Genomic DNA, 27,612 nt, shown 5'->3' on the forward strand with positions numbered 1-27,612 from the left:
CAATGTCTTCTCTGAGTTTGCAGAGAGAAGCAAGTTCACACCAAGACAACCAGCAGGCAGCTTCTTATAACTTGGGCCTGTCAGTTGCTGGAGATAGGCTCAGAAATCCCCCAGTCACCTCTCCTGACTCCTTAAGGACGGCTAGCTAAGTAGAATATGACTCCCTATCAAGTCACTGACAGCCTTAGGGATAAAGTCCTAGATTCTTGTCTACTTCGCTTTCTTCCACATCTGGTTTATTCTGTACTCTAACTGTTCATTGTGGTTTACTTTTGCCTTTTTTGTTTGTTTGGTTTTTAATTTCACATCAAATATTCAAGAAATGTATAAAGTATTGAAACAATACTGAGATTTGTCCCACCTTCTCCCCCATCTTCTTCCCTTCCCCAGAGATAACTATTGTCATATCGGTGTTGGTACATCTCAGAACTTTTCTATGTATCGACAAACACATTTATATTCTATATGGTCTTTGTTTTTAGCCAAGAATAATCCATTTTCCTATGTTCTATTGTTGAAGTTCCACACATTTCTGCATATTTTATTTTTAACCTAGCTAGACAGTCTTACAAAGTGAACCTTTGTCCGGTGCCCACATTGAACCATGAATAGATCTTGATTTTTTAGGGCTCACTAAAAAGACTATAGCTTGGACTCAAAATTTTAATCATACTAGCTAGCCTCTGAGACATTCCAGAGGGAAACTATGGAGCTACCAAAAGAGACTATAGATGAACTGCTCTCATGACTGTCCACCAGCCACCATTTGAGTGCTGTGCGCCAGGCCCTTGGGCCAACTGCTTTCAGTGTATTATCTCACTAATCCTCATAGCAATCCTGTGAAATAAGGAAAATCAGTAAATATGCAAAGTGCGATTTAGAGAGATAAAACAACTGGCCCAAGGTCACACACTTAAAAAGAAACAAAGCCAAAATTTAAATTTTATTTGACCCAAAGCCAAGTTTGGTTTCTTTGTTGTTGTTGTTGTTTGTTTATTTTGAGACAGGATCTTGCCCAGGCCGGCCTGAAACTATTTGCCTCCAGAGTGCTTAGTGGGATTACAGGCACCAGCCACCATAACCAGCCCCAAATCTGATAGTCTTAATCCAGACTTTTTTGATTCCAAACCATCCTCCCCTCCCCTCTTTTTATCCACTGCAGATTCCCAACCCGCTGTGAAACCGGTATGCAACCACCCAATGTTTAAAGCCTATTAGTGCAGCCCACCCTCAGCAGACAAACCTCTCACAACTCGTGTGCAGCCCCTCAGGACTGAGTGACTAGACCCGAGGCACAGCATCTGAGCAAAACCAGTTCTGAAGCTGCTTCCACAAAATCCTCTGGGCTTAGTTTTTCAGCCTTGAATTTAAGAGCTCAACTAAATCAGCTTAATTTCATTTAGTTGAGAATTGCTAACCTCAACTAGATAAGATTGTACTTTCATTCTCTGTGTTAATGATACCTTCGCAGTGAATGTGTATGGGGTTATATTTTATTCTTAGTGTCTCCCCAAATTCATTTAAGATGAATGGAAAAAATGTCCTTATCAATTTTAGTCTGACAATCCGAGAGCTTTAAAAAGTATCAATCCTGCTGAAGGTAATCCATTTTCATGGATTTAAAGATTCCTTCCTGGCTCAGATTCTTATGTAATGATTCAAAAAAACACACATAAATGACCTTTCTCAAACTTGATAATCCTTTTCTCGAAAGATGCAAAAGACTTTCATAGATGTGATTCCATTACCTTTCGTCAAATTTCAAAGGCTATCTAGCCATATAGAATTTGACATTTGCAATGACCCTCAGAAGTCCTCTGACTAGCCTCCCTCTTTTAAAGATGACAGAACCAAATGCCTCAAATTAGAATGGAACTAAGCCAGGCTTCACCAGTGAAGTGTTCACTTTGCAGATCTACAATGCTTTTCATTCCATTACACCATCAAACTAGTCCAGCGTTTCATCCCTCATTCATTCATTTTTCAACAAGTACAGTAGGGGCAAAATATAGTTTCTTGTTTTCATGGAGCTAACTGCCTGGTGACCACCATGCTAAGATGCTTCTGTCTTGACTCAGTATGTCATGACTATGTGCATACAGTAACAATAGCTTTTATGATAACTAACACTTATATGGCACTGCTTTTCCTGAGCACTGTTCTAATTGGAAGTACACTGCACATTTAAGTCTTCACATACAAGAACTCAAGGAAGATACTGCTCACGGATGAAGAAAATACATCAGGTTTTTACATCAAGTCACACAGTCAGTGAGTGTCAGGAGGAGGGTTTGGGTCCAAGCACTAGTTTCCAAAGTCCATGCCTTCTAGGACATTCAACAAGCCACCTGTGAGGGAGGATGAGTGAAATGAGTGACTGCCTTTGCTTTCTCCTTGCTCTAACCTGAGGGAGAAAGGGAAACAATGGGTTTCAGCCTGCTTCTGGTGTCAAGTGAAATTCAGCCCCTCTGAAGTGGTTATTCTTGACAACTGTTTCACAAACAGTCTTCTTTTACTGTTCATTGCCCTTCTATTGTGCCAGCTTAAAGCATCTGAATTGGAATAGCAAAGGTCCTTTTCTTATGGAAAACCCTGAAGTCTTCTTAAAGAGATAACATTTATTGAGCACTTACTGAGGGTCGACACTATACAAAGCACTTTCCTGGTGAAACCTTCACAATCACCCCCATTACAGCCATTTTATAGCCCAAGAAACTGAGGGTCAGAAAGGTTAAGTAAATTGTTGAAGGTCACCAAGGTAGGAAGAAGTGTAGTCAATATTCACATTCAGCAGTCAGCTTTCAGCAGCCAGTCTTTTTGTGAGCATACCTGGAGCATGCTGCTGTGATGCTAAATATTCTTGTCACAGGCGTGTGGCTCTCCAGTCAGGACACTGTATTTGTGACCTTGATCTCATAGCCATGGAAGAGATAAGTTTTCTAAGTGACTTACTTCTAAGGGTAGTGGGCATATTTTTCAACAAACCAGAAGCCAGTCGTAGATTTCTGCCAGATGTATTTGATCATTCTTTCTGGAACCATGGTGGAGACTCCAGAAGCTTCTGCTGTGCTTTCTTCAAAAGGAGCTAAAATCTAGCCAGGTGTTGTGGCACACAACTATAATCCCAACTCCTCATGAGGGAGAGACAGGAGGATTGTGAGTTTGAGGCCAGACCTGGTAAAGGTAGTGAGAACTTGTCACAAAACCAAAATATAACAAAAAAGGGCTCAGGGTGTGACCCAAGTGGTAAAGCACTCACCTAGCATGTGTCAGGCCCTGGATTCCAGCCCCAGCCCCTCATGCCTACAAAACAAGTAGTTAAAATCTAAGCTGTTTCCAAGTCCCTTCTGACGTGCTCCCACCAGAGCACATGACCTTGTTACAGTGTCCTGTTACTTCACCTGTAGCTCCCTCAGAGCAAGAAGGTGCCTAAGAGCAGAGAACCCCTCCCCATTACCTGGTACACTCTGTCCCCTACTTATCAAACCACACTTATTGAATGAAAGGATGCAGAAAATGAATAAATTAATCTTTTATTGACTTGTCCCTAAGTCATTGTCTTCTCTTTCTCTCTTTTTCCATATTGGGGTTTGAACTCAGGACCTCATGCTTGGTAGGCAGGTGCTGTACCCCTTGAGCTACTCTACCAGACCTATTTTGTGTTAGATGTTTTCAAGATGGGTTCTCATGAACTATTTGCTAGGGCTGGCTTCAAACCTAGATCCTCCTGATATCCTACCTCCTGAGTAGCTAGGATTACAGGCATGAGCCACTGGCACTGCCAGTCATTGTCTTCTTCCTCCACCCTTACTTTAAACAGTTTAGTGGCTTAGAAGTCTAATGAATTCTCATTCTATGCTTGAATATAGATTAAATAATAAGGCTGAAAAATAAGTTAAATCTTGCTTAAAGACAAGCTATCACTACCCGTTAGCAGGTGGCAGATACAAAGGGAAATTTAACCCTCAGTGTGTTTGCTGAGCCCAGTGCCCTTGCTATAACTTCTGTTCTGTAATGTCTTCTCCATCAGACCAAACAAGGCAAATATAGTGATTTGGTAGTGTCTTTTTACTTTACATTAAAATAATCACTGACTTCAATATTATACAGTCTCTGCATCATGTATTCTACCATCTATAATCCTGAAACACCTTTTTAGTTGTTAGTTTTCCTTTTAGGTGCTGGGGATGAGCTATGTTCATGACATAGGTATCTTGTCTCCCCAGAAACTTTCCAGAAAGCTCGATGATAAGCCCTTACTCTGCCACAGTGCTTGGGAAATATTTAGGATGGAAAATGTAGTAGAGTTCCTTGACACCTTGCTCCACTTTTGAAGAATTGATGCTAAAGTGTAGGTGCCGTGTGTATATATATGTTTATAAACAGGGGACAGAGAGAGTCAGAGCTCACCCATATTTTATGATCTTGTAAGTGCTTAACAAGGTCCAGCAAAACTATGTGGGGGAGGGGAAGAGCCCTCAACAAGCATGTCCCCACTTGGGTATTTTAGCATTTAGGGGAAGAACTGTAATGGGGATTGGATCAATAGAAAAAAAATAATTAGCAATTTAGGTCAAACTAAAGATAGTTCACTAGAGGAGACATGGTAGAAGCATATTTTTAGTGTGATATTTTAAAAATACATACCAATTAATTTTTTAGAAGTAAGTCCAAAAAGTTAGATGGTAAATATCAACATTCCTAACGTTGGCAGAGAAGATGCCTGACTTTAGCGTGGGTTGCTGTTTCCTGCCTGCTAACAAAACCCAGAGTTCCTCACTTATTAGTGTGTCTGAGTATAGAATCCTTGGCTTCTCACCAACTCGAATATGAAGACTCATACCCATCCAAGAGGTTCAGGAAAGTTCACAGGACAAACAGTTTTGCCAAAGGCTGTAACTTATGAGATGTGCACTCCCTCTATGGATCCATGTCCTTCCTACTGGGAAAGCAAGCTGCTTTGTACCTCAGCCTCAGTGAGTCTTTCTGGCCCAGAAATGAGGACAGGTGCAGTGACCTACCTTAGTCTTTGGTGTAAGAACTGGCTTACCCAGCAAATGGCCAGGTTTCTCTGGCAGACTGCATAGTGATGCTGGCAAATTTATAAGATTACATGTGAGAGGAGGAAAGGGAGGGGGAGGGGGGACACAGGACAAGCAGACAGCTTGGCTAGTCAGGTGCTGCTTTTGTATCCTCGTGCAGCTGCTCCGGGCGTTTGGAGAAAGGATTACTGTTAAAGTTTGTTTACTCTCACACCTATTTCTTTGCAGCATTCTGAAATGACTTCTTAAATATTTACAAGAGGAGTGAAATGAAGGAAGTAACTAGAGCAGTAGGAGAATCTTCCACTGGGTAGTGCAAGCTACCATAATGTTACTCTAATTGCTTTCTAGAGCCTGCTGCGAAATTATTCTGGGAAGAGTCCACTTGGCTATTGAGGTCACCTTGGCCTTGTTTCCCTCCCTAGGTCAGTGCATTCACCCAAAATACCATTCTCTCTCTCTCTCTCTCTCTCCCTTTACCCCCATCCCACAACTGTCCCAAACACACACACACACACACCCCAGAGGATAAGCCTAAATTTATAGCAAGGCAAAAGGAAGGAAATCCAGAAGTGACATACCTCTAGACTTATGCCCCATAGAAAAGAGAGAAAAAGAATTATCTTGTTATCCTGAGTTTGTTAGAGTATTGTCAGTCAATCTTGATAGCTCAAAAACCAAGGAGGGAAAGAAAATGAAAGTTAAGAGTTTGAGAATTAGCAGGGCACTGGTGGCTCATGTCTGTAATCCTAGCTACTCGGGAGGCAGAGATTAGGAAGACCGAGGTTCAAAGCCAGCCTGGGCAAATAGTTCTAGAGACCCTATCTTGAAAAAAAATCACAAAAAATAGCTGGCAGAGTGGTTCAAGTGGTAGAGCATCTGCCTAGCAAGCATGATGCCCTGAGTACAAACCCCAGTGATACCAAAAGATAATGTGTGTGTATATATATATATATATATATATATATATATATATACACACACACATTTATAGATCTAAAACGTGTTATATATACAGATTTATATATATAATGTATATATACATAAAATTATATATATATATAAAACTCAGGCCCTTCACCTTGAGTCATTCCACCAGCCCCATTTTTGTGATGGGTTTTTCGGGATGGGGTTTCATGAACTGTTTGCCCTGGCTGACTTAGAACTGTGATCCTCCTGATCTCTGCCTCCTGAGTAGCTAGGATTACAGGTGTGAGACACTGGCATCTGGGGAAAATGTATATTTTTAATATTCAATGTTTGCAAATGCAAATATTCTTTTTCATACAATATGTCTTAAAATCAACTAACTTACTTAGAACCCAAAACCTTTCTGGGCCAGTACATGTTTGGGTTATAATATAGAAGAAAATTATGGGAAAGGAAACTATGATTCTATAGCTTACAGAATGATTAGAAAGATCAGGATAAGGCTAAATAGTAAAAAAAGGGGAAAGTAGTACAAAATGGAGTTCAGAATGAACTCTCTACAGTCTTACACAGCTTCTCTGAAACCTAGAATACTAACTTCCTGAGGACAGACCTTGTCTGCCTTATTCACAGATCTGTGTGCCTGGCACACAGCAAACACTCAATACATATTTGATTAATTAATAAAGACAATTTAATCAAGGGTATTGAGAAAGAGGCATCACATGTAATTATAATATTATGACTTGGGTTAATAAGGAGCATTGATAAAGAAAGAAGTAAGAAAGAAAGTAATTTTTATTGCTTCCAAGTAGTACTGTTTGGCATTCCAACCAGTAAGAGCATTCCAACCAGTAAGAGGGCTGTAAATATTTCTCCAAATTTCCTCTTTATAAGAACACAATCACACTGAATTAGAGTGCACCTTAATGACCTGATTTTAATTTGATTAGCTCTGTAAGACCCTATCTCCAAATAAGGTCAATGCTGCAGTTTGGATCTTTTTTTTTTTTGCTTTTTGGTTTGGGTTTTTCTGTTATTTTTTGAGACAAGGTCTCGCTCTGTAGCTCAGAACTCACTGTGTAGCCTCAAACTTTCAATCTTCCTGCCTCAGTCTCTTGAGTGCTAGAATTACAGGTGGGGCTATGTATTAAAGGCTTGGTCACCAGCTATGGTGTTGGAGACTTTAGGGGGTGGGGCCTAGTTGGAAGAAGTTAAGTTGTTGGGGCATGCCCCTTGAAAGGAATATCAGGAACTCCCAACACCTTTCTGTCTCTTTCTGCTTCCTGGCAACCATGAAGCGAGGAATTTCTTCTGCCACATGCTTTCATAAGGATGTACTTGCTACATGTCCAAAGGCAGTAAGACGAAGCAAGCATGGACTGAGACCTTTGAGACCACGAACCAAAATAAACTTGCCTCCTTGTAAGTTGACTTTCTCAGGTTTTGTGTCACAGTGATGGAAGGCTGGCTAACACAGACACATTCTGAGGCTAGGACTTCAATAAATGAGCTGAGGAGATGCAGTTGAACCCACATCAGAAGTATCCCCTTCCTGACCAGTTAACCCCCCATTTTTATCTGAAATGGAGTACTCCCAACAAGATGGACTCAAAGGTAGAATTTTTTTATTTTGTCAAATTATTAGTAGATTCTGAGAAATATCAAAAATTGCAAAAGTCTATAATACTACAGAGCATCACATGGCACAGAGAGGCTCCACCCTTCAGACAAGAACATTCTACGAAAAAAGAGATGATAATGGGGTAGCAATGATAAGTGAGTAGTAACTGGAGAAAAAAAAATGCCACTAAGTGTCATGTAATAAAAGTGTACAGAGCTAGATGGCTGATAGGATGTCTAATATAGCATTTAAAACCTTGCAACTAAATAACCACAATTGGTAAATGAATTTCTCCAAAGAACATTGGTATAATTGCTTCCTCATTCAAGCACTTGACCTTGAAGATTGCATGTTACATAGTAACAAGGAGGACCTGGTACTCATTGTGCAATGGCCTTAGTTATCAGCTGTGGCAAAGCAGCCATATCTAATGTATTTGTCTGTTAGTCAACTTTTATGTAAAATGGCCCACACCCTTTCTCCATTGTCACCAATTAGGTGATTTTTAGGTAATTGCTAATACTTAGGCTTCTAGCACAAAATGAATATGTAAAATCAGTCATTTAAGATTAACCCGTTGGAACTAACCAGATGATATTTTAGGCTGTATTGTTTTTCATCTGATATCCTGGCAGTTATCCTTAATTATGTATTTCATATTTCATTCTTTTTCACATATCAGAGGAATACTTTTTTTTCTTTAATGCAGTTCTGGGGATCCAACCCAGGGCCTTGCACTTGCTGTATCTCTGAGCTACATCACTAGCCCAGGAATACAAATTATCTTATCCTTCAAACAGACCTAGAATTTAAATAGGGCTAATAGCCCCACTTTTTATTTCCTTTGTCTTTCTTTTTAATAATCTCATCATTAACAGCATGAATTAAGAACATTTATTCTTCAAGTATCATGGTATGAAAGAGGATATAAGAAATTATAAATTTCCTTCACTCTCCTCCACCCTCCTCCCTTCTTTACAAACTTCGATTGCCCCCTGTTCTACACTCTATAGCCCTGTGTGTTTTTTCATGGCACCTGTCAGTTTATAATTACATATTGGCATAGCTATTTAGTTAACGTCTTGACTATTAATGTCCTTATGGACTGTGATCACTGTGAGGGCAGGAAACTTCTTTCTCTTTTACTACAAATACTCTCAGGGCCTGACTCTTGGAGGGCTATCAATAAATACTTATTGAAACAAAAAGATAAGCCATTATGAAGTTCTATCTTCAGGGGAGAGGAGAAAGGAGTGAATCTAAAAGCCACATGGAAATGAAAACACCTCCACATTTTATTCTGTTTGCCTTATCTTAAAATTCCATCATTTGAGACAACACATTTGTATTCTATTTAATTTATTTATTTATTAATGTTTGGTGGTACTGGGGTTTGAACTCAGGGCCTCACAGTTGCTAGAGAAGACGCTTTACCACTTGAGCCACTCTACCAGCATTCTAAATAATGTCTCTTTTGAAGACATTGTTTCTTCAGTCATTTACTGTTGCCTGTAAAAGGATCATGTAATAAATTACGCCCATAATTTTACAGTAGGATAAAGATCTTTCTCTTTTGTAGGGCTTCACATTTAGCATGAAAAAATCCTTTGGGTTCATCTTCGTTGCCAGGGAACTCAAAGCTAAATTTGAAGGTAAATTTCAGTGAACAAATTAGGCAAATTTTTAGACATTGCTTCTCAGTTGCTAAATTTGATTTAATCCTGTATTTTTATTTCAACTCTCCAGTTATAAGTCTCTCATTGTAAACTGCCTCAGATGCTTTTGAAAGCAAAAGAAAAAGCATCTAATGTAAACACAAAGGAAAAAGCAATTATCAAAGACTAGTTCCAAAGGTTAAAGACAGAGCTTCATTAGCTAATGTATTTCTGTGATGCTGGCCGCCCCCACAGAAGAAATGTCCTTCTAAATATGAAGTGCTTCTTTACTAGGTTTCCTTTGTGAAAATGCTTGCTTCAGACCAGCTGAAATTAACCATTGATTAAAACTAACTATTAATCTGTGGGCTTCTTATCTCAGACACCTAACATAAGGCATTTGAACTCAAAGAAAAACTGCAGGAATGTTTTCTGTATGTCCCACCAAAATATAATGCATTTTTCCAAATTCTACTCATGTTATCTATTATTGCATAACAAAGTTCTCAACACCTGGTGATCAGACACAACCAGGATTATTTATGATTCTGTGGTTTAGGACTTTAAAAAAAAAAAAAAACAAAAACTCATCTGAATGGCTCTCCTCCCTGTGATACTGGCTGAGTCCTTCCTTGACTGTATTTAGTTAGTTGGTGGCTGAGCTGGGCCCAAGAAAGTCCAGGAACTTTCTGTTTGCCTCTTTATTTCTCTTACAACTTGAGCTTCCTTCCAGTGTCATGGTTTTAAGCTAGTCAGACTTGGATGACTGCTGTTTTCTAAGAGGCAGGGCTTCAAGAGAGCAGTCAGAAGCTGTAGCTTTCATTGGCTTAGGGACATTACAACAGTTATTAGTCACTTTCCATACTTTGTTTCTCTTGGTAAACTTCAATCCAAAAATATTAAATGGAAAATTCCAGAAACAAACAATTCATGTTTTCAATTGCTTGCTGTTCTGAGTACGTTGCTGATATTTCACATTGTCCAGTTCCATCCCACTCAAGAAGTGAATCCTCTCTTTGTCCAGTGTATCCATGCTTTATACACTACCCACCTCGTAGTGGCCATTTCAGTTATCAGACAGTCGTGTCATGATATTAAAATGTACAGGTTACTTGTATTTTACTTATGACCCCAAACTGGGCATGGTGGGGGCATAGCTGTCATTCCAACAGTTTGGAAAGCCAAGGCAGGAGATCATTAGTTCAGGACCAACCTGGGCTACATAGGGAGACACAGTCTCAAAAAGCAAAACAAAACAAAAACAAGTAATGGCCCCAAAGTCCAAGTGTAGATGTTGCCAGCAATTCATATGTGCCAAAGAGAAATTGTAAAGTCCTTCCTTGCAGTGAAAAGGTGAAAGTATGATAACATTATTTTGAGACAGGGAAATATACCATATTAACATAACTTTTATTATAATATATGGTTATAATTGTTCTATTTTATTATTGGTTTCTGTGGCTAATCTCTTATTGTTCCTAATTAACAAATTAAACTTTAACATGGGTATGTATGCATAAGAAAAAAGACACCATGTGTAAGGTACTATCCACGGTTTTAGGCAGTTTCTGGGAATCTTAGCATTCCTGACCCAATGGGTCAGGAAGACTGTTGATGCAGTGCTGCTTTTGCCACATTTAATCCAGCCAAAAAAAAAAAGTCCCAGATTCAAGGGAAGGAAGAATACACTCCACTTCTCCATAGGAAGAGTGGCAAAGGGAAACTATGTTCCACTGAAAGATAGCATAATTATCCAAATTGTATTCAACTGTACTGAATTTATCTACATTTTTAAATCAAAGTATTGTTAGCTACACTCAAAAATAGAAGAAACATTCAAACCCTTACAAAAGACAACAAGGACTCCTAACACAGAACCACACAAAGTCTGTTGCCCTTTTTTATTTTTGTTTTGAGACAAGATCTTACTATATAGCCCAGGCAGGCCTGGAACTCATGACCTTCCTCCCTCTGACCTCCTGTTGGATTTTTTTTTTTATGGTTTGGGTTTAATGCAGGGCCTACATCTTGAACCACTCCACCAGCCCTTTTTTGGTGACAGGTTTTTTGAGATAGTCTCTCCAACTATTTCCCCAGGCTGACTTTGAACTGTGATCCTATTGATCTCTGCCTCCTGAGTAGCTAGGATTATAGGTGTAAGCCATCAGCGCCCAGCCCTACTGGACTCAAAACTACATTACTTCCTAGCTTGGTAGTAGTGAGCAAGGTATTTATTATTCTAAGCCTACTGGCTTAGAAAATATAACATAAAATGATAAATCATATATATATGATAGCAATAACTGCTCTCTCACAGAAGTGTTGTGAGGATTTAATAACATAATGTGTGTAAAGTATTTAGCCTCAGTGCCTGGTAATATTAAGCACTCAAAATACATTAGATATTATCAAGACAGACCTCAAGTTTTACCTATTAATTAATTAATTAAATGTTTTTGCATTTGCTGAGGGTTAAAATCAGGGTCCCCTGCTCTACCACTGAGCTACCTAGTCTAAAAACGCCAAAATTCTGACCTACCTTTATAGCCTACCTTTCTAACTTTTTATTGTAAGTTGTGATTTTGCTCATGAGTCCTGCTTGTAGACATGCTGCTATGAAACCACTTTGCTTTTGGATCTTACCAATTGAAGGTTATTTCTCAAAAGACCTGTGCTTGGTCAGCCGGTTCCCACTTTGAGTTATTTATTTGTCTCCATAAGCTCAGTGACTGGTGAGCCTGACTGGTTTATCTTCTGAAGTTGCTCTGTCCTAGAGCACCTGAAGTGATCTGGCCACAGTGCTGAAATGGCCCTTTGTTTGCACACAGGGTCTCACTAAATCGAATGACACCAAACTCATTTGCTCTTTTGTTTATATGTTCACAAAACACTGATGGTGGAAGGGATACATATACATTCAACATATAATTGATTGTAGCTGAGATACTACTTAATTTAATACATTTAATACAGAGCTTTGCTTTGTAATCTCCCTTGTGTTGCCAAGTCAAGATGTGAAATCCACTTGAAATTCAAACTCATCATCCACATAATTCGTCAATAATCTGAAATATTTAAAATCGATTTGTTGCTCCTCGTTCACTAAAGTATTTCTCATTAGTCTTGAGACTTGTATCAGAAGGCATGTCATTCCTCTTTTCTTTAACTTGAAGATCAAGTTTCTTCATTTTGTGTTTTCTTTGTCATGTGGACACCTGTCCATCCTCATCCTGATTTCCCCCTTCTCGGCATGTCTCCTTGTGGACCATGTCTCCCATGATAGCTTCTGTGGCATTGTTTCAGGTTCTCCCCCTACTTTGGGGCACTTTCTTAGTTAGTTTCCTTTCAGGCATTGCTCACTCTGCCCTACCACTAGTTGGGGGTTGGGGGATGAGGAGGAAGAGATCAGACTCAGTCCATGGTTAACTAGCCCCTCCACCCATTTCTTCCTTTCCCTCTTACTCTGGATCACAATCTTCCTCACATTCCCTCCACTTTCCTGCCTCTCCCTTCCCACCCTCAGTACACAAGTTCATTAATTCCTGTGCTTTAACTGTAATCCACACATCTTCCATCAATTTATCATTTCTCTGAATGCCGGACTCCTCTTCCCACGTGTCTGCTTAATATTGCCATGAGAATATGCCACAGACACCTTGAACTAATCCTGCCTAAAACTGAACTCTTGATTTTCCTTCCTCCCTAATTTTGTTCCTTTATCAATTTCTCCCCTTTCAGTACATGAGACTGCCATCTGCTACTTTGCTAAGAGCCAGAAATCTATAAATAATTCCTCCCTCCCTTCTTCCTACTTCATTTCAATTCATTAGCACACCCTATTGTGTTTACCACCAAGACAGTTTTAAACCCCTTTCTCTTTATATGGAGGGCTTGCACCTTGGTGCAAGCTGCTGCCATCTTTTCCCGGCCTCTCTTATAGAGCCTCTCTACTCATTTTCCTTCTGCTCCACCCCTATCCTTGCCATCCTTAGCTTTCCTCTGAGGATGCACAGCACTTTGGACAAATTAACAGCTTCCTACGGCAGTGAGGTTTCCCTGAGGAACCATGCACGGGTAGAGGAAAGTCCTTCCCTAGAGTCACATACAGAAGTGGGAACATGGTATCAGAAGAACAGGCTCCTTTTTTGTGGCAATAAAGTCTCTTATTTTTTCAGATACCTACTGTTTTTTATTTATTTTATTTCTTTTCATTTTGATTTATTTTCTTTTAAATAAAAGAAGCACTTTATTTTATGAAGAACTGAAGAATTTGGATCCCTTTGAGAACAGCTGATGCAGATTTGCTCTACTTTATATTTTTCATCTCCACCTACCTTCAGGTCCCTCTATGCCCCATCCCCCAAAATAACAGAGATTGGAAACACTACCAGAAGTCCCAAACCTCTGTCATAGGAAATAGCTTAATTCTTTCTTTGAAACTAGAATAACAGACATATCTAAATACTGAGTATTTCTGGATTGAGAATCCTTTTTCTTTTATGGTACCAGAATATAATAATGAACCACACTTTTTACAGGTTTTACTGTATATCAACCAATTATTTCCTCCTTTCCTTCCTTCCTTCCTCTCATTGTGTGGCTCAGACTGGCCTCAAACTTGTGCTCGCCCAATCACAGATGTGCATCATAACACCAGTTACATAGTTTTCAAAGTCCCTCCAGCGTACCTTACCTTCCCCTATCCTCTGTTACCTCAGGAGTACGCTGGGCCTCCAGTTCCTTGGTGCTCTCTTTTTCTTCTCTATCTAGAACTCCTAGAGTGGAAGTGTGGCTAAGTGATAGAGAGCCTGCTTTATAATCAGAAAGCCCTAAGTTCAAACCCAGGTCTCACAAAAAAAAAGGCAACTATCTATCTAGAACTCCTTCTTTTGCTTATATCCCTTACCCTTTACTCCCAGTTAGCTAAATTCTCTGTATTTTTCCAGAGCCAGCTTTGAGTTCATGTAATCCATGACAGTTGCTTTACTACTATGGATTGCACAGCTTACTCTCTTTAAATGCCTCTTCCACAATTGGTAAGCACTAATTTATAGTAATCACTACCCTTTATTGATTGATTGTGGTTGGTATACTAGCACAAGCAGAATTTTCATAGTGCTTAATTTACAAAATCATCAATGATTATCTCTCCCTTGTGATTCATAATCCAGAAATGTAGATATCCTTAGCCTTGCTTTACCATCAAGTACCTTCCCCACAGTCACACAGATAAGGAAACTCAGGTCAAGTGATGACATTGGAGATTCTCTTTCCATTACATCATCACTTTACTGGAGGCTATGAGGTTCTTCACTGGGCTTTCTGTGCTGGCCATCTGTTACCTTAAGAACTTGAGAAAACTGAAATGGACTCTTTGTTCTTGTGCTTGCCTTGTCAGATTCTTCACTCTGGGAGTAGAAGGGAATCTGCTTTTTGTCAGTTCTCCTTCTCAGTAACTGTTGGCTTCCATTTCCTTACTGACAGTCTTTACAGCTATTTCCTTGGTTCAGTCATCTTGATCTATCCCCGGAGAACGGCCACCTTGTCCTAACTGACCTCTTGCTGCCAGATCTGCCCATGGAATCTTCCAAACTGCAGTCTAGAAGGACTTCCCAAAACACAATTCAGAGCTTGGTACGTCTGTGCTTAAAACATTTCAACAAGCATATTTGAGGCCCTGGTTTCAATCTGCAGCAATGTATTGACTCCCCCTCCCCCTTTCAGTATTGTGGTTTGAACTCAGGGTTTTGGGCTTGCTAGTTAGACAGGCTCTCTACTACTTGAACCATGACACCAGCCTTGCTTTGGTTAATTTTTGAGATAGAAGCTCACATTTATGCCCAGGAGGGCCTGAACCACAATCATCCTTTTATGCTTCCCGAGTAACTGAGATAACAGGCTCCCACCATCATGCCCAGCTTTTATTGGTTGAGATGAGGTCTGGAGAACTTTTTGCCCAGTCTGGCCTTGAACCATTATCTCATAATCTCTGCCTCTCAAGTAGTTAGAATTACAGATGTAAGCCACTGCACCTGCCATGAAAGTCCTACTTTCTTAGCACTACAGAGAGAGTTTTCTAAGATGGACCTGATTCCTCCTCTTGCTCTTCCTCCTTGTCCTCCTTTTCCTTCCTCATCTACTGAACTCTATTCCCTACACATGCTGAATAGCTTACTTTTCCCCAACTGTACAATCCTGCCACCCACTCAGGGGCTCTTAACCCAGGTTCCACAGACCCCTTGAGGGCAGGAAGATGCCTATAGGTGAAATTCAGAACTTGCATGAAAAAAAATTATCTATTTGTTTTCATTAGCTTCCCTAGAATCTACTACCTCCTCCAATTATTATTATAGCCAACAAACCACAGTAGGACCATCAGGACTTGCGATTCTGTCACTGATAGAAATCATAAGTGTTTTCCTATCACATGATCGATGGAAGGAGTCACAATGTGTCATTTATTCCCATCAATGTTGAGAACTTTCCAGTAGTTATTAGCTTTCTTCTAGTCTGAGTTATCTAATACAATAAAGAATCTCATATAGGACCACGAGGTTTTTAATTATTTTTCTTTTTAAGACAGGGTCTTTCAATGTAGCCCTGGCTGGCCTTGAACTTGCTATGTAACCCAAGTTGGCTGCATCCTCAAGATCCTCCAACTTTGACCTCCAGAGGGCTGGGGCTACACATGTGTGCCACCATGCTGGGCTTTAAAAAAAATAGTTTGCCAACCATAGTTTGGTATAATTGGTTGTCTTTGTAATGCTATGTATTTTACTTTATTCACTAAAATTGTGTTCTAAAGAGAAACTCCTTGGCTTCTCTGTCGGAACGATTCACTGTTCAAAAAAGCTTTAAGAATGTTCCTCTGACCTTGAGCGCTACACCCTTGACCTGGCCACCACTCCCTCATCCTTAGGGTTTGGTTTAAAGGTATACACTTGAAAGTCCTGTTCCCTGGCCCTCTACGACTGGGAGACCCTCCTGTCTGTTTAGCAGAGTCCTTTCCCTACTCTGCACTGAGTTCACTATGACACATCTACCTTCACTGTATTAGTTGTAGTACAGACACAAGCACTTAGAGGCCAGCCTGTGACCTTATCCCTCCCTGTAACAGCCTCAGTGTCCCACACATGGTGAGTGCTCAGGAATGAATACTCTTTTCATCCTTGACCCATCTCAGCCCATCCTAGCAGTGTGACCCACCCTGAATCATACTCATTCATTCATAAAAAAAAGTTTACCAAGCGTCTGCCAGGTCTCAGGGACTATTCTAGGCACTGGAAATATGGCAGAAATAATACAGACAGAAATGTCTGCTTCAGACACTGCCTGTTGCTTTTCCTCAGGATCTGAGCACACCACCACCATGTGCTCAGAAGATTCAGCGAGACTCTAATCTTCCCACAGGTTTTCAGGGGGCATAAAAGTGCAGCTTTTGTAATGTGTATTGCTAAATTCCTGAGAACCAGAAGTGGTTCATTCCCCTGGCTCCTCCTGAACCTACACCAATGAAATCCTCAAGAGGAACAATGGGACCTCAGACTGTTAACTCGGACTGCCCTTAATCTTTCCACATCCGCATTTTAGTTGAAGTATTTTTTTCTGTCATGCATCATCAAGGAATTATGAGGCTATGTGGGGAGGTTAAAATGACTAGGTTTTGAAAAGTCAGATGATGATATCTGATTTATATCTTCGTTGTTCCCATCAATCACTTTAATACCCAGGCTTCCTTGAGTTTGGCTTTGTAGTATTTACTTTTTGTTCACTTACAAAAGATAATCTGTGGGGAGTCCAAGTCTGTCATCTTTTATGGATGGTCTAGCTCCTGTTCTTTTCAACATTTAAGTAGAAGTTTTAATTAAAATAAATATTATCAAATCATAAAGCTTAAAGTTTTAATATCAAAACAACTGATTCTAAAGTGAAATTTAAGGAATAGAGGGCTGAAACTGATCAAAGTACTTTATGTGAATATTTGGAAATATCCCAGTGAAATCTTTTTGTAAAATTAATATATGCCAATTAAAGAGAGAGAGGGATTACTGTGGGTATAGCTCAAGTGGTAGAGTGCCTGCCTAGCAAGCTCAAGGCCCTGAGTTCAAACCCCAGTATTGGAGAGAAAGGTGGGGGAGGGGAACAATAATAAAAAATAAAAATCAGATTTGAAATTAATTTCCAATCAAGGTTGATTTGGCTTTACAAGGTCAACCATACATCTTAGTTGTTTTGATTTTGTTTTATCTTTCAGTCATTTGGCCAATAAGTAAACGGAGACATTCTAATCCTCTTTCTTGCCTCTAACCCAGAGGTTTCACCATTTAGGGGGATTACCATCAGCAAATTCACAATGACTGCTAAGTCTGATCCCCTTCTGCAATGTTATCTTGGTTGTAACTATTTAAGATTTTTTTAAATATCAGCTTTTTCAGTGTACTAAGGAGACTTGTATAACTTATTAGAAACTGCCCAACTATCAGCCACCTTGCATATCTAGGTCCTAAACTATAGATTGACTGAGCTTAATTTTTCCAAAATAAAAATACTCTCTCCCTCTTAACATCAATCATCTCAGGCACCCAGACAAAAACAGGGAGTTTGGCTGAAAACACAGCCTAGAAGCATGGAAATTATCCGGTTATGAAGATGAAATATGACTTAGAAATGAACTTCTATGACCATGAGACTGTCATTTCATTTCCTCCTGTTTTATTCTGTCAAATGGGAGCCTTTTGACCTTTGATCATCATGAAGATACATCAGTAGTGCTTCTAATGTTCTTTTTGAAGTGAAAATATTTAAACTGACTGCCAAATTAGAACCCTTCAGGTGCACTTTAAGGGTAACATACAAATCAGATTTTAAAGATTGTATTAATAAAATGAGTACAAAGTATGTCATTAGCAATTTTATCCCGAGTATACTTTGGAATGTTCATTTTGGAGTATATTGAGTTAAATAAATTAAATTAGTGAAGTTAATCTTATCATTCCCTTTTTTTTTTTTTTTGGCAGTACTGGGTTTGAACTCAGGGTCTCATGCATGCCAGGCAGGCACTCTACCACTTGAGCCACTCCACCACTTTTTTTACTATTTGCCTGGGGCTGGCTTCGAATCATGAACCTCCTGCTCTTTGTCTCCTGAGTTGCTAGCATTACAGATGTGAGTCATGGGTGCCTGGCTCTACTGGATGTTTTTGAAATAAGGTCTTGCATACTATTTGCCTGGGCTGACCTCAAACTGCGATTCTCCTGATCTGTGCCTTCCAAGTAGCTAGAAGTGCAGGCGTGAGCCACCGACACCCAGCTTCATCACCCTTTTCTACTTATTTAATGCAGCCACCAGAACACTTAAAGTGACTTCTGTGATTCACATTCTGTTTCTTTGGACAGCCGTCTTCGAGACTATATGAAACTGAAGTTTTAGATCCAAGGCCCAAACTCCTCTGAGATTCCATATGCCAGTTTTGGTCACTCACCCCTAAACACAAAATAAAGAGGCTTGGTGAAGGCAGAGAAAGGAGGTTTATTATACAGCTCAGGACATGCCATGGGAAGAGGCGGAACAAGGACTCAACCCATCTCCCGCCATCTTCAGGGTACAGACATGGGTTGTATGTTTAAACAGACAAAGAACTCAGGGCAGGGGACAAAAGATATGCATAATTAAACACTTCCAGTCACAAGAGTGGCCTGATTGTCATTATTTCAGTCTTTGTTTTGAGAGAGGTCCCAGTAGATGGTCCATCCTGAGGAAGGTATACTTTTACTTTTGAGGGTGGGTTCTATCCCTGGTCATAAAGATGTTCTCATCTGTCTTTCCTGGAATCCAAGGTGATTGCAAAGTGACTGCAAAAAGAATGGCTTAGAGCAAAGACAGATACAAAAATAGAGGACAGATGCCATGCTTTTCTCCTGTTATTAACTCATGGACCCAAGAAGGAGTCAATGCTTTTCAGCAAAAGCAGTTTAAGTGCCTCTTCCATGTACACTGCTGCGTAGTGGCATTCAGTGTATTCAATTATTCATCTTCTTATCCGGCCCCCCACCCAAGGAACACTAACTTGTCCACAGTGAAGACTCAGTGCTGTTTAAATTTATTGACATCTTTGTGTGTGTGTGTGTGTGTGTGTGTGTGTATGTGGTTCTGGGCCTTGAATTCAGGGCCTTCACCTTGAGCTACTCCACCAGCCCTTTTTTGTGATGGGTATTTTTGAGATAGGATCTCAGGGAACTGGTTGCCTGGGCTGGCTTCGAATCAAGATCTTCTTGATCTGTCTCCTGAGTAGCTAGGATTACAGACGTGAACCACAGGTGCCCAGCTTCATTGACATGTTCTGATCTAAAAAATAATAATAATAATAATACTTTGATATTTTAGTACACTACCTACTTTCCTTCTAAATTGTGGAGCCAAAACTCAACTGTGAAAATAAGAGGTGGGGGAGAGGAATGCAATCATCTCCCCAGCCCTCAGGACCCTGTGGTGTGACTGTGACAAACAAAGTAAGCCAGGAATGCTGACTCAGGGCAGTTTCCCAAACAAGAACTTCAATTGCAGTGTATGGAAGCACCACTAGAACAAGAGGGTCCTCATGGTTCCTCATAGTGTCTGTGGAAAAAATCAGAGATTAAGGATTAAATGAAACTGACCTTCAAAGTCTTTGTAGTTACCACGTGTGTCTCGATGTGTGTCGCTGTGGCTAAGCCAACACTGATGATTAAGAACAAAGGTTTATGAGTGAGGGAATAAAATGTGGTTTCCTGCTCATGTATGTTCCTAATGTTGACTTGGCATGCTTTCATGATGAGACCAAGATAGAAACACAGCAAAGAGAACAAAATTATTAGGATATCAAGCACTTATGGTATGGGAAAAAAATATTTAAGATTTCCCAACACCACATCTGTAATTTTATGGGTTATTTTGTTTAGCAACAAAGAGGGTTGACTTTGAGGTTAGCAATCCTCCTTATGATCCATACAGCACCTCTCCTTCACCCTGGCTACTCTTCCTACATGGTCTCATTTTTTTTTGCGAGGAGCCATTGTAAATGGACACACTTTTCATCACAAAATGGTTGGGGTTATCGCTTAGCTGATTAGAAAACCTAGTTTCAGGGATCCTAAGTTTCAGAGGACCAATCGCCAGGCTTGTTTTCTACTTTCCCATAGATCAGGGATTCTGCTGCAACCAACCCTGTCTCCTCATTTTCCCTTGAAATGCCCACTGCCTGCTCATGTCATTCATGTCACCCTCCATCCTACCCTCTCACAGGGCTCAGCTGAATCTCTCACAACCCAACCATTTCTCAAAAGGTTTTCTGATGGCTAAGGTCTGAAAGTTCATGTGTTGGAAATTTAATCCCCAAATTCCTATTAATGGTGTTTGGAGGTGGATCTTTGGAAGTAATTAGGATTAGATGAGGTCACAAGGGTGGGGTCCCCGTGATGGCATTAGTGACTTTATAAGAGAAGGGAAGCCTGAACTAACAGGGTTGCTGGGTCTCATCTCATTTTCGAATGTTCTGAGGCAGCAGGAGGCCTTTGCCATGTGCTGAGGGGATGTCAGTGCCATGCTTTTCGTGCTCCAGAACTGTGAGCCAAATATACTACACCTCTTCTTTTTTTTGCAGGGTCTCATTATGTAGTCCAAGCCCTCCTGCCTCCAAAGTGCTGGTATTACAGGTGTCCACTACTACCACCAGCAGTCTTTAAGAATTTTTGAACACATAAAGCGATAGATTAGCACAGCACAATGTCTCATATGAACCCAAACTGGAAATCTCAATCTATTTATAAAATGACGCTGTCCCCACAAGGGTGTACACAGGGACATGTGTGCACCTGGACTGGCGTGTGTATGTGCCTGGCCCCCAGTCCAGTGCTTTCAGTATTTCACTGGAGGATGTTAGCCTCATCCAGAGAAAAGAGCATAGTAGTAAGTGGAGGCAGGCTCCCAAGAAGGGATGGAGACGGGGAAAGACTGGAGAGAATGAAAGGCCATTTGTTTCCTGCCAACATCAAGGGATGGCTGGTCCAGTGAAGGGTGAACGGTGCCAGGGTAAGATGCTGAAGGAACCCAGGCAGGCAGTCTTGAGACTCTGAGCAGCCTCTGAGGATGGCCCACTGAGACATAGTTGGGCAGAGAGGTATTTTCACTCCCCTAACCACTGCCCCCTTTGTTGCCCTCGTTCCTTATACCAGCATCAACATAGAACAGCTACGGCATCACAGGACGCCAGGCAGTCCCCAACAAAGGTGACCATGCACAACCAAGAAAACACGAGTGGTGCTGGAGGCCCAGAAAAGATTACGGAATGTACACAGGCCAGGCATGGTGGCTCACATCTGTAATCCCAGCTTCTGAGGAGGCAGATATCTAGAGGATCAAGGTTTGACGCCAGCTGGACAAAGATAGCTCAAGATCCTATCTGAACCGGGTGCCAGTGACTCACACCTATAATCCTCGCTACTCAGGAGGCAGAAGTCAGGAGGATCACAGACCCTATCTCGAAAAAACCATCACAAAAAAGGGACTGGTGGAGTGCCTCAAGGTGTAGGCCCTGAGTCAAACCCCAATACCACAGGGGGAAAAAATCACACACTCGACACATACACATAATTGGAGTTACTTCTGAGGAGAACCAGAGGAAAAACTGAAACTCAGAGTCATGTTGGCTGCTTCCTTTATACTGACCTCCTTTGCACCAACGGGCACCTGAGGCCTGGGACACATTCAAAGGAGTTAATCAGATTAGTAAATAGTCTCCTTAGACTACTGACAACTTAGCTCTGTGGGAAAGAAAGGAAAGCTTTCAGTTGGGGGGAAAGAGAAGCTATCAGGGCTGTGAAAACCCCTGCTTGACTTGAGGAGGAGGGGCAGAGCCACTGAAGGAAAAGGCAGGATCTGTGGAAAGACTTGTTTGTGATTCTCAGAGTGGGGTCTCTGACAGCACCATCAACATCCCCTGGGAAACTGATGGAAATCCAAATCCTGCCCCCACCCTGATCTGAATCAGAAACTCTTCCTTCTGCTTCTGATACAGGTTTTATTATCTTTTTCCTTAGTTTTGTTTTTTCCTCACCACTAGCCTACAAGGGAAGGCTAAAGATTGAGAACCACTGGCCTGGTGGAAGTTAAGAGGACTAGAGGTGGCCTATGAGATTGCAGAGAGCCCTGTCAGCAGCACTCTAGACAACATTTATGAAATGTCTCCTCCCTCATCCTTGTCCATCTGTGGCAGTGTCCGTCAGGCTTGTTTACCAGAGTATAAGTAGCCCAGGACTACCCTACCAGAGAACTCTGTCCCTGAAGGCCACGCCCCCTGAAGCCATGCCCTTGCAGGACACACCCCCTCAGCACCCTCCTGGGATTTCCCATTCTATTGGCTCCAAGCCGGCTTCCAAGGCCCACCCAGTAAGGCTGACCTTGGTTGCTGTTTGGGGTCAAGGCTGCAGTGACAGATTAGGCACCTGGCAGTGGGGTAGAGGTGGGTGGCCTGGCTAGGGTCTCTCCTTTGGCACTCTTGGCTCTGCCTGGGATGTCAGGCAGCCCAGGTGTGGTTACAGGCATCTGTACTGGTATCCATGATAAATTAATCACTTTCAATTTAATCTAGTAGTAACCAAGGGGACCCAACTGCCGAGAAGAACGATTGTCATTTCTTTTTATTAGAAATCACCTAGTCCTTGAGAAGAATACAAGAAATTTCATGAAAATTGACTTTAATATACAGTAGAAAGAGCACTTAAAAGGGGTGGGGAGGAGGTGGCACAAACAATGTACACACATGTAAGTAAAAATGATAAAAGGAGAGCGAAATAAAATATTAAAATGCAAGTCAATTAAAATTAATGTTCTATGGATTGAACTCTGTCCCCTAATAAAGATTATGTCAAGAGTCAGGCTGGCAGAGCACACCTGTAATCCCAGCAGTCAGGAGGCTAAGGCAGGAAGAACTAGAGAACTTGAGTCCAGGTTGGGCTGAATAGTAAGATCCCATCTCAAAAGAGAAGATATGTTGAAATTCTAGCCCCCAGTACTTCAGAATGTGGCCTTATTTGGAAAGAAGGTCTATGACCTGTAGTCAAGATGAGGTCACTGGAGTGGGCATCATGACTGATGCCTTTATAAAAGGGAAATTTGGATACACACACACAGTCAAGTCAGAAGATGACTGTATAACACTGGAGTGATGCTGCCATAGCCAAGGAACATCCAGAGCTACCAGGAACTGGAAGAGGCCAGGGAAGACCATTCCCCTAGTTTCAGATGGGACATGACCTGCTGACAACTTGATTTTGGACTTCTGGTCTCTATAACTGTGAGACAATAAATGCCTGTTGTTTTAGCCAACAAAAGAAAGAAAGAGAGAAAGAAAGAACAGATAACATTTTTCTGCTTTTCTATTTATATGCTGTATCCTAGTTGGTCATTTAATCACCATCTAAGATACTGATTTCTGTAACAGTCCATGTAAGTTTCTGAAAGAAAAAAGATTTGAAAACCTAGATTAGCTAGAAAATCAATGTCTGTTGAACTTGAATTTCGGAATAATCTCAAATTCCAAATGAATGAATTCATCTATACTCGTGCACTAAAAATATTTTTTTCACAACATGACAGTCCTGGAAAATTTTAAATATGTTTATTAAAAAGTTCTTCATTTCCAGGGAAACAGAACAGACAGAACAGAAAGTTAAGCATATCCTCCAGACTTTGTGAGTGTGAAAATATATTCAAATCTAAGCTTTATTATTTCTCTTCAGATTGATACCAAATAGTACCTTTCTCCTTTATAAATTCATTTTTAAAATATTTCTAAGTCTAAATCTTATTGAGTTAATATAATTACATGTAATTTAATGAAATAAAAGAAGTAGGAGCAAGATTATCTTAACCAGAACCAGAACACACACAATATCCTTCAAGGTGACTAGACAGGGAGTTAAAACGTGCATAATTTCCATCTAAGTACTAATGACTGGAGTCAAAAGGGGTCTCGTTTCAAATGAGGAAATCCATTCTATTCCTCTCCAGTGGCAAGGGATTATTATTATATTGTAATTATGTTTTATATTGGCTCCATATTTCAGTCAAAGTTGCTGAAGAGTAGAAAAACTAATTATAGCAAGCCATCCCACGAAGTGTCTAGTACAGAAGGTAAAACTCAAGGGAGGAGCCCTCCTGGAGCAGGGGGTTTGCATGTTAGCATGCTAGGTGGGGTGTACTGGCACTCTTAAAATACACACTTCACAGGAATAACTGGTTGAGTTCTAAGTCACCTCTCAGCTTTGATGTTATTTTCATAAGAGTCATTCAACAGCGTTGAGGGAGACGCAGAGTGTAGTATTAGGCATTACAACACAATAAGACCATTTGTGCAATTCAAAGGGAGCTTTTAAAAAGATTGGGTTCTTCATTCCATGCTTATCAAACATACGGTTTGTTTTCCTGGCTATAGTTCCATAGAAAAATTTGTGGAAATTGTTCATGACTAAAGGCATTTGGCTGAGAGATGCTGCCTAGTTTAGTAAGAAAAACATTGGCTGGAAGTTTACAAACTTGCTAACCTTATCAAAGTCCCTGATCTGTTACACAATGGTTGGAAGACTTCAGAAAAGCATCAGTTTTAGCTTCTCCAGAATGAGCTCCATAGGAGCAGTGTCACTGGATGCCTATGTGTTAAAGACCTTCCAGCTTTGTACAATGCTCCACAGATCACACTTTTATATTATAGTTATATGAGCCCCAGAAAAGTTCTGGGGAGAGGGTTATAAGAGTAAATAAAATTCCAAAAAGCTCTAAGAGTATTAGATGAAGGGACTCATTTAATGCCTGGAACCCAAAATACATGATTTTGACACTTCAAAGAGTAAAGAGTTGGCCAGCCTTCCTCTTTGAGGTACCCTCTGTAGGGCTGCCTTCTTTGAAAAGAAGCCCTATTTAACTTTTAGTATGTGGGAAGTCTAATTAGTCCTTCCTGTTACCTCTAAACGTGAGGTCACCTCTCACAGTACAGTTATTGAAATCCTGGAAAACTGTGGTCACGGTCATTTTGAGTATTTATCTTCGTTCTTCTTGTTTGATTTCTGTATCAGATGGGGTTCTCCAGAGGTAGGAAGAGAATGAATTGGCTTATGTTCATTTTGAAGATGGTAATTTTAGGGCAGGCCAAAACACTAGTGCTACAGTTGTGAGGCAGAATTCTACCTTCTCAAGCAAGCCTCACGTTTGTTCTTACAAGCTTTCAGTTGATTGAATGAAGGCCAACTGCATTATTAAAGATAAACTCCTTTAAAGTCAACTGATTGTAAATATTAACCACATCCACAGATACCTTCATAGCACCACATACACTAGTGTTTGATTTAATAACTGGGTACTAATACCTTAGTGAAATTGGCACATAAGCTACCCATCACAATCTCCTCCATTTTTATTTAGATACTCCCTAGTTTGTCAATACTCCTATTAAAATCAGAAGAACGTGTCTAGAACCAGTTCTCCAGACCGATTTAACAAAACAGTGTATCCCCTCCCTTTTTGCCACCTCAGTGCTTCTGATATAACTTAATTCATGTAATCCAAGATGGACTAGTCAATTTCTGTAAGACTTTGAGTGAACCAAAATCTCTGAGACTTTTCTTCTTAAATTGTTTTTAAGTTAGTCTCTCTCATTCTGCAATTAGGGGTGGAAAAATTTAATGAGTTGATTTGTCATGGCTCAAATGTAAACAAGCTCAAGTATGTAGTTAAATTGTGTTAGCATGTGAGCAACTTCTGGTACAGGTTATACATGGAGTTATAACAATATCAGAATTGAGCAAGATCATGAAAGGCTTGATTTTCCTTGACCCCACACTTGCCATGTGCCTACAACTTTCTCTGGAGTGACTCTAGTGACTAAAAACTTCATTTCTCTTCTGTCATCCTATCTTTGAAAAGCCGACTATGACTAATTAACCATCCCTCTCTCATATGTGTGTTCATTTTACATATGTGTCTTCCTTTTCTTACCATCTAGTCATCTTTCATTCCTTATCACTTGCCCCACAGCTGTGCTCATTTCCTCTTAATGGATGAGAAAACAGATATCAAGGTTAAGTTAGTTGCTCAAAGTAACCCATTTAATAAGTGAAGAACCAACATGTAAAATCAGATCTTCTAACAGGACTGAGATACTGAGATAGGCATCCAAAATGAACAAAATCTGAGCTGTGATAAAGTAGGTAGAAGAAAATGTTGAAAGTGGGTCCTCGGAATGTGGTTATGACTAGATTGAAGGATGCTGGAACAGAAAATGTGCTCCAAAGATTGGATTTGCTACTTCATACTGATCCCATGGGGTGACAGGGATGCACTTATAGTAATTAATACCACAAATATTTGTTGAACTTGATCCAAGCACCACAGAAAATGAAGTCTTAGGCTGGTGGAGTGGCTTAACCAGTAATAGCACCTGTCTTAGCAAGCATGAAACCCTGAGTTCAAATTCCAGTGCTGCCAAAACCAACAAAGTGAAGTCCTTAATCCAATAAGAGATACAAATTAAGAAGCTAGCCGGGTGCTGGTGGCTCAGGCCTATAATCTTAACTACTAAGGAGGGAGAGATCAGGATTGGTTCAAAGCCAACCCTGCAAGTAGCTCCGACAAAAACCCTTCAAAAAATTGGGCTGGTTGAGTGGTTCAAGGTGAAGGCCCTGAGTTCAAGCCCCAGTTCTGCAAAAAAAAAAAAGAGACCTAAATCACTACAAAAACATCTTTCCAATCACTTGCTTGTCTGGTTATTCAACAAACACGTAGGAATTTCTGTGTGTCCTCATGACAGACGTAAGTGAGATATAGGCAATAAAATAGTAATAGGGATACCCTACAGGGTAAGTGCTCCTTTTCACTGAGGAAGTTCACTTGGAAGATTGAATGTGATGGGGAAAAAATGCAATCCAAGAGAAGAAAATGTTGAAAAGATGAAGATTGCTGATAAAATGGGCCAAAGGCTCCTACTCCCAGTCACAGAAATGTGTTCCTGTACACATTGTCATTCTAACCTGTGTCCCCAGAGGAAAATGTTTAGTTAGGCAATATAATGATAACCAAAGGAGTGACTTTTCCAGAAGGTGATAAGTGAAAATATTGAGGGCTGATATAATCAGAGAAGCAAAGCTAACACCAGCAGACAGGAAGGTGAGAAGCACTTGAAGATGAAATTATAAGTGAACCACTGGCAGTTGCCCAAGTCAAACAAATGCCAAAGTCAAATAAATACTCAGGAAACCATTCACCAAGGACCCGCTTGAAATCTTACTGCCGTCTTTGAGCTCTCATGCACATGCTTAGAAGAGGGAATAAGTAA

The 27,612-nt window shown here is 40.4% G+C and overlaps 1 protein-coding gene and 1 long non-coding RNA gene across 2 annotated transcripts in view; one reads left to right on the plus strand and one right to left on the minus strand.

The window, feature by feature from the left end:
* Sgk1 (serum/glucocorticoid regulated kinase 1) overlaps positions 1 to 27,612 on the plus strand; it is a 111,872-nt gene that overhangs the window by 2,204 nt on the left and 82,056 nt on the right. The window lies entirely within an intron of this gene.
* LOC141423336 (uncharacterized) overlaps positions 18,770 to 27,612 on the minus strand; it is a 64,776-nt gene continuing 55,933 nt past the window's right edge. Inside the window, exon 4 of the long non-coding RNA XR_012448118.1 lies at positions 18,770 to 19,865. This is a non-coding gene — a long non-coding RNA (uncharacterized lncRNA). The remainder of the gene's footprint in view (positions 19,866 to 27,612) is intronic.

Source organism: Castor canadensis, chromosome 1 (assembly GCF_047511655.1).
Source record: "Castor canadensis chromosome 1, mCasCan1.hap1v2, whole genome shotgun sequence".
Lineage (NCBI taxonomy): Eukaryota > Metazoa > Chordata > Mammalia > Rodentia > Castoridae > Castor > Castor canadensis.